This window comes from Hyla sarda, chromosome 9, assembly GCF_029499605.1.
Source record: "Hyla sarda isolate aHylSar1 chromosome 9, aHylSar1.hap1, whole genome shotgun sequence".
NCBI classification, from domain to species: Eukaryota; Metazoa; Chordata; class Amphibia; order Anura; family Hylidae; genus Hyla; species Hyla sarda.
Window position 1 is genome coordinate 69,888,721 of NC_079197.1, and position 12,775 is coordinate 69,901,495.

The 12,775-nt window shown below is 44.7% G+C and overlaps 1 protein-coding gene across 2 annotated transcripts in view; it reads right to left on the reverse strand.

Annotated features, from left to right (window-relative positions):
• Positions 1–12,042, reverse strand: part of SLC7A3 (solute carrier family 7 member 3) — a 208,994-nt gene extending 196,952 nt beyond the window's left edge. The window contains exon 1 of one of the 2 annotated variants that reach the window (XM_056537883.1): positions 11,934–12,042. The gene's annotated coding sequence lies outside the window, so the exon portion shown is untranslated. The remainder of the gene's footprint in view (positions 1–11,933) is intronic. The other variant, XM_056537884.1, reaches the window with a different exon arrangement.
• Between the last annotated feature and the right edge of the window lie 733 nt (positions 12,043–12,775).

Sequence of the window (12,775 nt, forward strand, 5' to 3'; positions counted from 1 at the left end):
TAAAGAAAAGTTTCCTATTCATCCTTTCATTTAAATGTTGCATATACAATCTCCCCATAGATAACCATGCCTCTCTATTGGCGTCCAAGAAATCAGCAACATATCTAGCCTACAAATCAGAACATCTAGCATCCAGGTCATCCTCTATTCAAGAGGATTGCCGTTTTAAATAAGAAATACTTGACCTAAGGCACCCCCATAAGTCAGCCTTCAGTGTGTCCCATAGTGTCCCCTGGTCAGCATGGTCTATGTGTGTGCCCAGAAAGGCCTGTAATTGGTCATGGATTCTGTCTACAATGTCCTTTATGATATTACAACACAGAGATCAGGAGTTCATTTGATTTAGTTCAGAACCGATGTGATCCAAACCATAAGGGCAAAATAATGGAAAGAGTAATGTCTTGTGTGGCATATCACTTGATAAAAATACCTATTAAATACACCAGAGTGCAATTTTCATGCAAAAGTAAAAAATCTTTATTGAAACATATAGATAAAAACACATTAAAAGGGACAACAACAATCAGACAAATTCTGGACTGCTGCAATGGGCAAAAAATTGATCCAGGAAACAAAAGTACATTTAGATGACAAGTGCAATTTATAGAGCTACTAACAAGCAGCAAATAGTAGATATATGCAAAGTGCACACTTCAATGAAGGGGTAAGTAAACCCTAATGACAGTATATTAATATAACAAGATCATATAGTATGATGGGGATAAAGATCCAAATGATCCAAATGGTACGCCGGGCGGTTAAATGGATCCAGAGGGATGCAAGGCTGAAAGCACATTCAGCATCCCATGAAGGATCCGTTGATAAGCAAGTATTCAATTTTCCACAGCATAGCACCAGAGCAGTGACAAAACCCTCACACATACCCATGCATCACGACATACCCAAATCGCTAATAAAAAGCGATCAAAAAATCCCATCAAAATAAAAATTATGCCGATATAAACTGCAGATCTTGGCGCAAAAATTGAGCCCTCATATAGTCCTTCATTGGGGACTTCACTGAAGCACTTCTGCCAGGGAGTTTGAAAGCAGTGATGAACTGGAATTGTGGGCATTTTTTTTACCCCTTAAGGACCAAGCCCATTTTCCCCTTAAAGGGGTACTCCGCCCCTAGACATCTTATCCCCTATCCAAAGGATAGGGGATAAGATCTCAGATCGCCGCGGTCCCACTGCTGGGGACCCCCGGGATCGCCTCTGCGGCACCCCGCTGTCATTACTGCACAGAGCGAGTTCGCTCTATGTGTAATGACGGGCGATACAGGGGACGGAGATGCGTGACGTCATGGCTCCGCCAATGTGACATCACGGCCTGCCCCCTTAATACAAGTCTATGGCAGGGACGTGACGACCGCCACGCCCCCTCCCATAGACTCGTATTGAGGGGGGTGGGCCGTGACGTCACGAGGGGCGGGCCCGTGACGTAACGATTCTCCGGCCACTGTACTGCCCGTCATTACGTGCAGAGCGAACTCGCTCTGTGCAGTAATGACAGCGGGGTGCCGCAGCGGCAATCTCAGGGGTCCCCAGCAGCGGGACCGTGGCAACCTGACATCTTATCCCCTATCCTTTGGATAGGGGATAAGATGTCTAGGGGCGGAGTACCCCTTTAAGGACCAGAGCAATTTTTGCACATCTAACCACTGTCACTTTAAGCATTAATAACTCTGGGATGCTTTTACTTTTCCTTCTGATTCCAAGAATGCTTTTTCGTGACATATTCTACGTCATGTTAGTGGTAAATTTTTGCTGATACTTGCATCATTTCTTGGTGGAAAATTCCAAAATTTGATGAAAAAATTAAACATTTTGCATTTTTCTAACTTTGAAGCTCTCTGCTTGTAAGGAAAACAGATATTCCAAATAAATTATATATTGATTCACATATACAATACGTCTACTTTATGTTTACATCATAAAGTTGACATGTTTTTACTTTTTGAAGACATCAGAGGGCTTCAAAATTCAGCAGCAATTTTCCAATTTTTCAAAAAATTTTCAAAATCAGAATTTTTCAGGGACCAGTTCAGTTTTAAAGTGGATTTGAGGGACCTAAAAATCTGTCAGACACTTGTGGGGCATAAATGCTCACTGTACCCCTTATAACATTACGTGAGGGGTGTAGTTTCCAAAATGGGGTCACATGTGGGGGTCCATTTTTCTGGCACTATGGGGGCTTTGTAAACACATGTGGCCTTCAATTCCGGACAAATTTTCTCTTCAAAAGCAAAATGTCACTTCTGAGCATTGTAGTTCGCCCGCAGAGCACTATACATCCACATATGGGGTATGCTCTTACTCAGAAGAAATGGGGTTACAAATTTTGGGGGGCCTTTTTCCTATTTTCCCTTGTGAAAATGAAAAATTTAAGGTAACACCAGCATTTTAGTGAAAAAAAATTAATTTTTTTCCATTTTCCCATCCAACTTTAACGAAAATTTGCCAAACACCTGTGGGGTGTTAAGGCTTACTATACAGCTTGTTACGTTCAGTGAAGGGTGTAGTTTACAAAATTGAGTCACATGTGGGAATTTATTTTTTTGCATTTATGTCAGAACCGCTGTAAAATCAGCCACCCCTGTGCAAATCACCAATTTAGGCCTCAAATGTACAAAGTGCGCTCTCACTCCTGAGCCATGTTGCGCGTCCGCAGAGCATTTTATGCCCACATATGGGGTATTTCCGTATTCAGGAGAAATTTTGGGGGACTTTTTTTCCTTTTACCGCTTGTGAAAATAAAAAGTATGGGGCAACACCAGCATGTTAGTGCAAATTTTTTTTTTTACACTAACAGGCTGATGTGGACCCCAACTTTTCCTTTTCATAAGTGCAATTTCTGTTAAACTGTTTCCTTGAAATACGACTGGGCTCTGAAGTGAGAGAGCGCCATGCGCATTCGAGGACTAAATTAGGGATTGCATAGGGGTGGACATAGGGGTATTCTACGCCAGTGATTCCCAAACAGGGTGCCTCCAGCTGTTGCTAAACTCCCAGCATCCCTGGACAGTCAGTGACTATCTGGAAATGCTGGGAGTTGTTGTTTTGCAACAGCTGGAGGCTCCGATTTGGAAACACTGCCGTACAATACGTTTTTAATTTTTATTGGGAGGGGTTTATTGAAAGAGCTTTATTGTCCGTTCAGTCATTACAAGTCATACAATAAATTACAATCACACAAAGCATGACAGTACAATACACAGCAAAGGTTCCCTAAGGTATACATCGCACTTCATGCTACTCTAACACTCTGCTCAATCTTGTAATAGAAAAGCACAAGATATCAAATAACAAAACAATACAATCTGTGATCGGGGTAGGGGCGGAGGCTGTGGGGCGGAGGTGTGGGGGGTATGGGCGACTATGTGGGGGGGGGGGAGGGGGTCGGATCACAGGGCCAAACTGCTGGGCTGTATCTTCAATGAGACATGGGAGAAGGAGAGGGGTCTTCACTCCTCTTCTTCCTCATCGACGGCCGGGCTGTCCAAGATGGAATAGTCTCTAAGCAGGCTCTTGATGAACCTGCGGCAGTCCCGGACGGACATGTTCTCCCTCTTGATCACGAGGTGGTTCCTGGCAAGCCACACTGCGTCCTTAAAACAGTTCATAAGGTGCCAGGCCTCCTGGATGGCCTCCACATCGTGGGTCCCAGGGAACAGACCGTAAAGCACCGAGTGGTACGATAGGCAGTTCCTGGGTACAGAGTCTCTGAGTTCATGTTCCAGGGCGTCCAACAGACCCTGCGCAAAAGGGCACTGCCAAAACAAGTGCAAAGATGTTTCCTCCACATAGGGGCACCGAGGACAGTACCGGGTTGTGCACAGGTTGCGGGCATGCATGAACGACCTGAGAGAGAGTCCTCCCTTGACGGCCATCCATGACAAGTACTTGTGTCCATTGGTAAGCCGCTTTGAGGCCACATTAGTCCAAACTGTCTCTGCAGTGGCTGCGGGGAGTCCCGGAACCAACTCAGTCAAGTTCTTAGCTCGGATGAGCTTGTAGATTGTCTTCAGCTTCCATAGGTCAGGTTTCAGTCCTTCCAGCTGGTGCTCCCTCACAAACCGGACAACATCCCCATAGAACCAGGGAGCGTTCCAGTTGTAAGGGATGGAGCTGTCCCACCTGTCCCAGCCCAGCTGTCTCCAGAGGGGCATGAGAAACAAGCGAGACATGGACCTGCCCGCTGAGCCAGTCTTTTCAACAAGAGTCCGCTGCACGCTGACACATGCAAAGGAGGCCCTCAGCAGAGTGGGGATATCGGGTATTCCCTTCCCACCCTTGTGGGGATCCTTGTACATCACAGTCCTCTTGACTCTGTCCATTTTGCCCCAGATGAAGCGAAACACTGTCCGGGTGATGGCCTTGCAAACGGTGGTATGGGGAGGCCAGGCCTGTGCGGCATACTGAAGATTTTTATTGGGAGGGGACAGTGTTAGGGGGTGTATATGTAGTGTTTTACCCTTTATTATGTGTTAGTGTAGTGTAGTGTAGTGTTTTTAGGGTACATTCGCACTGGCGGAGGTTTACAGTGAGTTTCCCGCTAGAGTTTGTGCTGCGGCGAAAAATTTGCCGCAGCTCAAACTTCAAACAGGAAATTTACTGTAAATTCGCCCATGTGAATGTACCCTGTACATTCACATGGGGGGCAAACCTCTAGTTGTTTCAAAACTAAAACTCCCAGCATGGACTGACAGACCGTGCATGCTGGGAGTTGTACTTTTGCAACAGCTGGAGGCACACTGGTTGGAAAACCTACAGTTATGTTCTGTTACCTAACTCAGTATTTTCCAACCAGTGTGCCTCCAGCTGTTGCAAAACTACAAATCCCAGCATGTACTGATCGCCGAAGGGCAATCTGGGAGATGTAGTTATGCAACAGCTGGAGGTACGCAACTACAACTCCCAGCATGGTGAGACCGCGGTTTGGGCATGCTGGGATTTGCAGTTTTGCAACATCTGGAGAGCTGCAGTTTAGAGACCACTGCACAGTGAATCTCCAAACCGTGGCCCTCCAGATGTTGCAAAACTACAAATCCCAGCATGCCGCTGTCTGTGTGGGCATGCTAGGAGTTGTAGTTTTGCAATATCTGGACGGCTACAGTTTAGAGACCACTGTATAGTGATCTCAAACTGTAGTCCTTCAGATGTTGCTAGGCAACTCACCGACTTCCGTAGGATCCAGGGAGCCGCATCGCCGTCCTCTGCTGCTGCCGATCTCCACCGTCAATCGTCGCCTCCGCCTCCTATGGGTAAGTGACCTCTTTTTTTTCAAACCATAAAACGCGGGACAAAAAAAACAAGTAGAATCTTAGCCTTAGGTTTGCGACTTTTTCTATGCCTACATACGACATTTGCACTTTATAAATTCTTGACCATTGTAAATGTAAAGTGAAAACTGAAAGTAGCTTAGGTAAGAATGTTTGCTACTTTCTGTGTATCCACAAAAGTTGCAAAACAAAGTGTTTAGGCGCACGTGTGACATTCTGTGCATCCGATGTAAGCAGAAAAAAAAAAGCTCTAAATCTATATATATAAAACTCAACGTGTGTGTGTATGTGTATGTATGTTCCAGCATCACGTTCAAACGACTAAAGATATTAACATGAAACTTGGCACACATGTTACTTATATGTCAACAACAAACAATAATTTAACCCTTAACTACCCCCATTTGTGAGGGTCGGGTTTTTTGTTTAAAGTACCATGCAAAGCAATGGGAAATGTATATTCCCACATAACTTCCGTACGGCTGGAGATATTTCAATATCTGGTACACATCTTACAGTTTGGGATAGGAGGTCGAGATGGGCTAGGAGGACGGGATAGGAGGACGGGATAGGAGAACGGGATAGGAGGTCGGAATAGGAGGATGGGATAGGAGGACGGGATAGGAGGTCGGGATATGAAAACGGGATATGGGGTTGGGATATGACAACAATATATGAGGAAAGGATATGAAGTCAAAAGCTTCCTCCTTTGTTTATTTTCCTCCCCAAAAAGGATTAGGAAGGAAAAACCGGGCAATGCTGGGTACTCAGCTATACAATAATAAATGTCCCCCACTGTCTTGGTGAAAGGTGAACCTTCAGGTAAGCCTGAGGTAGGTCCACAGCACTCTGGATCAAGTATTCATAAAGAATATCTCTGGGCTTTTCTCTATTCAGCTTTCATGTCTCTTTTAAGATGGGTTTGCACCACAGGGGTGTGGAAATTTTATAAAAAAAACTACTAAAATGGAGCAAAATCTACTTGTCCCTCATGACGATCCACTTGTCCGGGCCAATTTTCGCTTTTAAGCTCTCATTTTTTCCTCCTCGCTCTATAATAGCCATAACTACCTACTATAATGATACCTTTTAATTTTTCAATAACATTCTCTGATCCAAAATATATATATGTTAGGTGAAGTGAAACTGAAATAGTAAAAGATAATTTTGCAGGTTTGGTGGTTTTCTTTTCTACGCCATTTACTTTGTGGTTGAGATAACATGTTAGTTTCATACTTTAGGTCACCTGATTACAGCAATAACCAGATTTGTATAGTTTACGTCATGTTTTACTAATTTTAAAAAATTCGGAACTTTTTTCGAAATTTACTAATTGCGAGTTTTTGACCCCTGTAGCTTTTTTTACCCCCGCATACCAGACTTTATGAGGGCAAATTTTTTGCGCCATAATGTTTTTTGTATCGGTACCATTTTGGTATTGATCTGACTTTTTAATTGCTTTTTAACTTTTTTTTCTAGGATATTATAAAAATTGCTAAATTTTTTTTTTTACATTTACCATACGGGATACATAATATTATATTTTAATAGGTCGTACAATTACGCACGCAGCAATACTAAATATGTTTATTTTTATTATGTTTGCATGGTTTTATATGGGAAAAGGGGGTGATTTGAACTTTTAACATTGAAGGGGTTAAGGTGTGTCTTTTAAACTTTTTTTTTTTAATACTTTATTAGACTTTTAGGAGGAATCATTAGATTCCTCATACAGATGAATAGATTCTATTGAACTCAATTGATCTGTGTGCTCTGCAATCCATTGATAGAGTCTAGTCAAGCCAGGCTCTATAATGACAGAGCCTGACAGCAGGGAACAGAGGTAAGCCCTTCGGCTACCTCTATAGTGGATCGCCCCTCTGCGGGGGGTGATCCACCCCACTAGCCCACCAGGAAGCATTCACATGTCCCTTCAAAGCTGACAGTGGCGGTCTAAAGGGTTAATAGCCAGCCGCATGCTGGCTATTAGCGGCGGCCCCCGGCTACTGAAAACAGCCGGGGGCTGCAGAGTATGGAGCGGGCAGGAGTCCGGAGCCTGCTCCATACAGACTGCTGAGCACCGTATGCTTGTTATTAGCGGCGGTGTGAGGTGGAAACTTGCGCCCCGTGCAGACTTGCGTCCGCTCCTCCCCTCAGCTCTCCGAAGGTTTCCGAAGCTAGAGCTCAGGGGAGCGAAGGCAGAGGACGCAGGTCTGCATGGGGAGAAAGAAGCCACACACCCCTCATCTCTCCCCACAGGTCTGCATGGTAGAAAGAAGGCAGAGCAAGGGAGATAGGACGTGCACAGCTTCTTATCTCCCCTCCCCCTGCGCGGCCTTCAGAGGCAGCAGCGTTGCGACCGGGGTGCGGGGGGAGGGGTCACACCAGGTACGCCCCCGGTCCTCACTTGCGCTGTCTCTGTACAAGCACCAAACGTTCCCCCCGTCATCACTTGCGCTGTCTCTGTAATGGACCCCCCCCGTCCTCACTTGCGCTGTCTCCGTACTAGTAGCACCATCCCCCGCCCCTCCATTCCGGTCCTCACTTGTTGCGCCTCTGTACTAGCACCCATCAGCAAACACCCCCTGTCACCTGCATAGTGAACCGGCCTGCGCCCCCACATCTTCTGTTGCGCCGGCCCGACGTCCCTCCGCAGCGCCGCGCAGGGGGACGTGACGTCACTCACAGAGCGCCCGGAGAGAAGGAGCGCTGCGCTGGATGGATGAGTGAGTGTGTGTCTGTCTCACTCTATCTCTGTTTGTGTGTCTGTCTGTCTGTGTGTGTGTGTGTGACTGTGTGTGTGACTGTGTGTGACTGTGTGTGACTCTGTGTGTGTGTGTGTGTGACTGTGTGTGTGACTGTGTGTGACTCTGTGTGTGACTGTGTGACTGTGTGTGTGTGACTCTCTGTCTGTGTGTGTGACTCTGTGTGTGTGTGTGACTCTGTGTGTGTGTGTGACCCTGTGTGTAGTGTTGAGCGGCATAGGCCATATTCGAATTTGCGAATATTTGCGAATATATGGACGAATATTCGTCATATATTCGCGAATATTCGCATATTCGTAACATTCTCGTTTTATTTTCGCAAATGCGAAAAATTCGCACATGCGAAAATTTACATATGCGGAAATTAGCATATACGAAAATTAACGCGTGCGAAAATTCGCATATGCGAAAATTAGCATATGCAAAATGTTCGCATATGCGAAAAATTGCGCGCCAGTCTCACACAGTAGTATTAGAGCCTTCTTTACACCACACAAGCTGGAAGCAGAGAGGGATGATCACTGTGATGTGTACTGTGAAAAAAAAAAAAAACGAATATTCGTAATTACGAATATATAGCGCCAAATTCGTGAAATTCGCAAATTCGCGAATATGCGATATTCGCGAATAATATTCGAATTGCGAATATTCGCGAGCAACACTACCTGTGTGTGTGTGTGTGACTGGGTGTGTGTGTGACTCTCTGTGTGTGTGACTGTGTGTGACTCTGTCTGTGTGTGACTGTGTGTGTGACTGTCTGTCTGTGTGTGTGTCTGTGTGTGTGTCTTTGTGTGTGTGTGTGTGACTCTGTCTGTGTGTGACTGTGTGTGTGACTCTGTCTGTCTGTGTGTGTGTGTCTGTGTGTGTGTCTTTGTGTGTGTGTGTTTATGTGTCTGTCTGTCTGTCGCTATCTCTGTCTGTGTGTGGCTCTCTGTCTGTGTGTGACTGTGTGTGACTCTGTGTGTGTGTGTGTGTGTTTGAGACTGTGTGTGATGGGGGTGCTCCTGCCAGGAGGATGATCCTGCCGATGGATGATGGGGGTGATACTGCCAGGGGGGATGGCCAGTAGCACCCTAATCATCCTCCAGCAACACCCCCCAGTACTAGCACCCCCACCATCCACTAGCAACACCACCAGATTTATATTCAGAGTGTACAGTATGTGGAAGATTTATATTCAGAGGGTACAGTATGTGGCAGATTTATATTCAGTGTACAGTATGTGTTGGTATTATATTCAGAATGTACAGATGTGTGGTAGTATTATATTCAGTAGGTACGGTGTATGGAAGGTTTATAATCAAAGAGTGTAGTGTATAGTAGTATTATATTTAGAGGATACAGTGTCTGGCAGGTTTATAATAATACTTGTTTTCATATAGAGGATGAGAATCCGCTGACATAGTGAGGAGACGTCTGGGCGTCACATTCTGCAGACAGAAGTTTTAGATGGACCAGGCGGTATGTACCATCTGAATTAGATAAGGGAAGACTATAGAGAAGACGTCACCTATAGTCACTGATATCATTGTATATTCTCCTCTCTATGTCCTATCAGAGCTGTAGTCACTTGTCAGTTCTACAGTTATGATGAGTGAAACTACAACTCCCAGCATAACCTTACCACTGCATAAAGGGGTACTCTACTGGAAAAAAAAATTTTTTATCAACTGGTGCTACAAAGTTAAACAGATTTATAAATTACTTCTACTTAAAAATCGTAATCCTTCCAGTACTTATTAGCGACTGTATAAGTGATTCACAGGAAGTTCTTTTCTTTTTTAATTTATTTTCTGTCTGACCACAGTGCTCTGTGCTGAAACCTCTGTCCATGTAAAGAACTGTCCATTGTAGGAGCAAATCCCCATTGCAAACCTCTCCTGCTCTGGACAGTTCCTGACATGGACAGAGGTGTCAGCAAATAGCACTGTGGTCAGACTGGTAAGAACTACACAACTTCCTGTGAAGAATACAACAGCTTGTAAGTACTGTAAGGATTAAGATTTTAAATAGAAGAAATTAAAAAATCTGCTTACCTTTCTGGCACCAGTTGATATAAACATAAATGTTTTCCAGTGGAGTACCCCTTTATGTAATTCTGGGAGCTGTATATTTAAATGGTGAAAACTTCTTTAACACTTTCCCATTCTGTGGCAACTGTTATATCTGATTATTATACTGGAATTTCTCACAATGCGCTACAACAGTGGTGTCTGTCACAACAGGCTAAAAACTTACTGAGGTGGGGGGGGGGGAAGGTATGGGGTGACAACATTCTCTACCACACAGGGTGGCATGTTTTTACAGCCGGGGGCTGCAGAGTACGGAGCGGGCAGGAGTCGGGAGCCTGCTCCATACAGACTGCAGAGCACCGCAGCGCTTGTCAGGCCCGGCCCTGCTTGCCCGAAGCTGGGCTAAGGGCCGGAAAAATGCACCTACTCGGCACCCGGAACTGCATGTCCCGGGCGTCGGGCAATAGGAATTCCACATCCCTGTACCACATTTTCACTGTACGGCTGCCGGATCCGGTTGGCGAAAGCGAAAACCAGCCGGACCCAGCCCCTATCTAATGTATTTCAATGAGCCGACCTGAGTCAAACCGTCAGCTGTACAGTGAAAACATGGTGTGAACCCACCCTTGCAGAGGAGAAGCTTTTTTTTCTGGCCACATAGCCATAAAGCCCAGCTCGGCAAAGTGCTGCAGTGATGGTTGCCTTTTTGGAAGCTTCTCACATCTGCACACAGGATCTCTGGAGCTCTGCCAGAGTGACCATCGGGATCTTGGTCTTCTCTTACCAAGGACCTTTTCCACTCATTATTTAGCGTGGTCAAACTTAATGTACCCTTCTCCAGATCTGCTCTTCCACATAATCCTGCCCCTGAGCTCTACAGGTAGTTCTTTTCTACTCATGACTTGGTTTTTATGCATTGTCAGCTTTGAGACCTTAGACAGGGCCGTGTCATTCTACATCTTGTCCTATCAGCTGAATTTCCCACAGGTGACTCCATTAATGGTGTAGAAACATCTCACAGAAGAAAAATAGGAGACCCTCAGTGCTAAATTTCAAGCGCCCAACAAAGGGTCTTTATAGTTCCGTACATGCAAAATAATTTTTTGTGTTTCGTTTTTAATAAATTATCAAAAGAATTCTAAAATTTCATTTTCTTATTCTGATTATGGGATACTGAGTGCATATTGTTGGGGGTAAATAGGCCTGTACCTGTTCATTTCCCTTTTTTGGCAACCTGCAGCACACGTCGGATATTTTACCATTGCGCACAGTAAATTGACACTACACACACTATAGTATTAGATTATAGAACATTACAACAGTGGTCTAAGGTCTCTTGTGCACGTACACCAGGGTTTCCCAACCAGTGTGCCTCCAGCTGTTGCAAAACTACAACTCCCAGCATGCCCGGACAGCCAACGGCTGTCCGGGCATGCTGGGAGTGTTAGTTTTGCCACAGCTGGAGGCACACCGGTTAGAAAACACTGACCTACACTGAGGAGTAAAGCCCCACCCCAGTTAGATAAAACAGCGCATAGAACAGTGTTTCCAAGGTGCCTCCAGCTGTTCAAAACTACAACTCCCAGAATGCACAGGCATACTAGGAGTTGTAGTTTTGCAACAGCTCAAAGCACCCTTGTTGGTAAACACCGACATACATGATAGTGATCATCACTGGGAAATTATGATCAGGTTCCAAGTGGAAATAGTCATTTTCTCCAGCTCATTCAATGAATACAGAGACGACAAACACGTCTCTACAAGAAGTTTATAGAAGTCGGAAAGGGAAACACAAGTGTCTGTGTAGACTAGAGCCCTTAATCCATTAGACAAATGGTCTGTAACCTGTGAGAGCAGGCGACAGTCACTTACCGGGCAGCGGCCGCTCCGTCTCCTTGCTCTCGGTGTGCAGCTGAGCAATGAGCGAAGAATGAAGAATCGCTCGCTCTCGGGGAAAAGACTTTTTCTACTGTCAAGGTCATGTGATCAGCCGTGGGCGGAGTCAGCCTGAAGCAGGTACAGTATATACACAGCCATCTCCACAGCTGCCTGCAATGGAAACCACAGAGAGGAAAGCATTACTTATTTCTTCACGATTCTCTGTTTTCCTCAGCGCAGCGATAAAACACTTCATGTAAATGCTTCATGCTTCAGATACTGTATCAGGTCTGGACAATTGTCTGCAATTGATGTGTGTGTTTATTTATTTTTTGTGTCACAAAGATAAATGTTTTTATTTAGGGTGCATTCACACCACGTTTTTGCAATACAGTTGCCGTATACGTTTTCTATGTGAAAACCGTATGGAACTGTATTGAAAACCGTATGCATTGACTCTCCATTGAAAACCGTATGCCAAAAGATGCATCAGGTTATGTCCATTTTGCATCCTGAAAGGTTTTGTCAGATTTTTTCCCGTACCCAAATCCGTAGCCTACCATGGTTTTTGGTCCGGGTGATAAACTGTATTAAACCGTATACGTTTTTTTTTTTTAACATGGGAGTCAATGGGAACTGTACAGAACTGTATGTGCGCACGGTTCCATCCGGTTTGCACCATACGGTTTTTGACTTTGCGCAGTTTTTTTCTTGGAATTTCTATCAAACCAGTGAAACTTAATTCATAATGGAGTGAAAAGTAAAAAATGTATATGTTTTTTTCTTAAAAAACGGATGTAAACTGACATCATTTTTTTAACTGTATATGGGTTAGA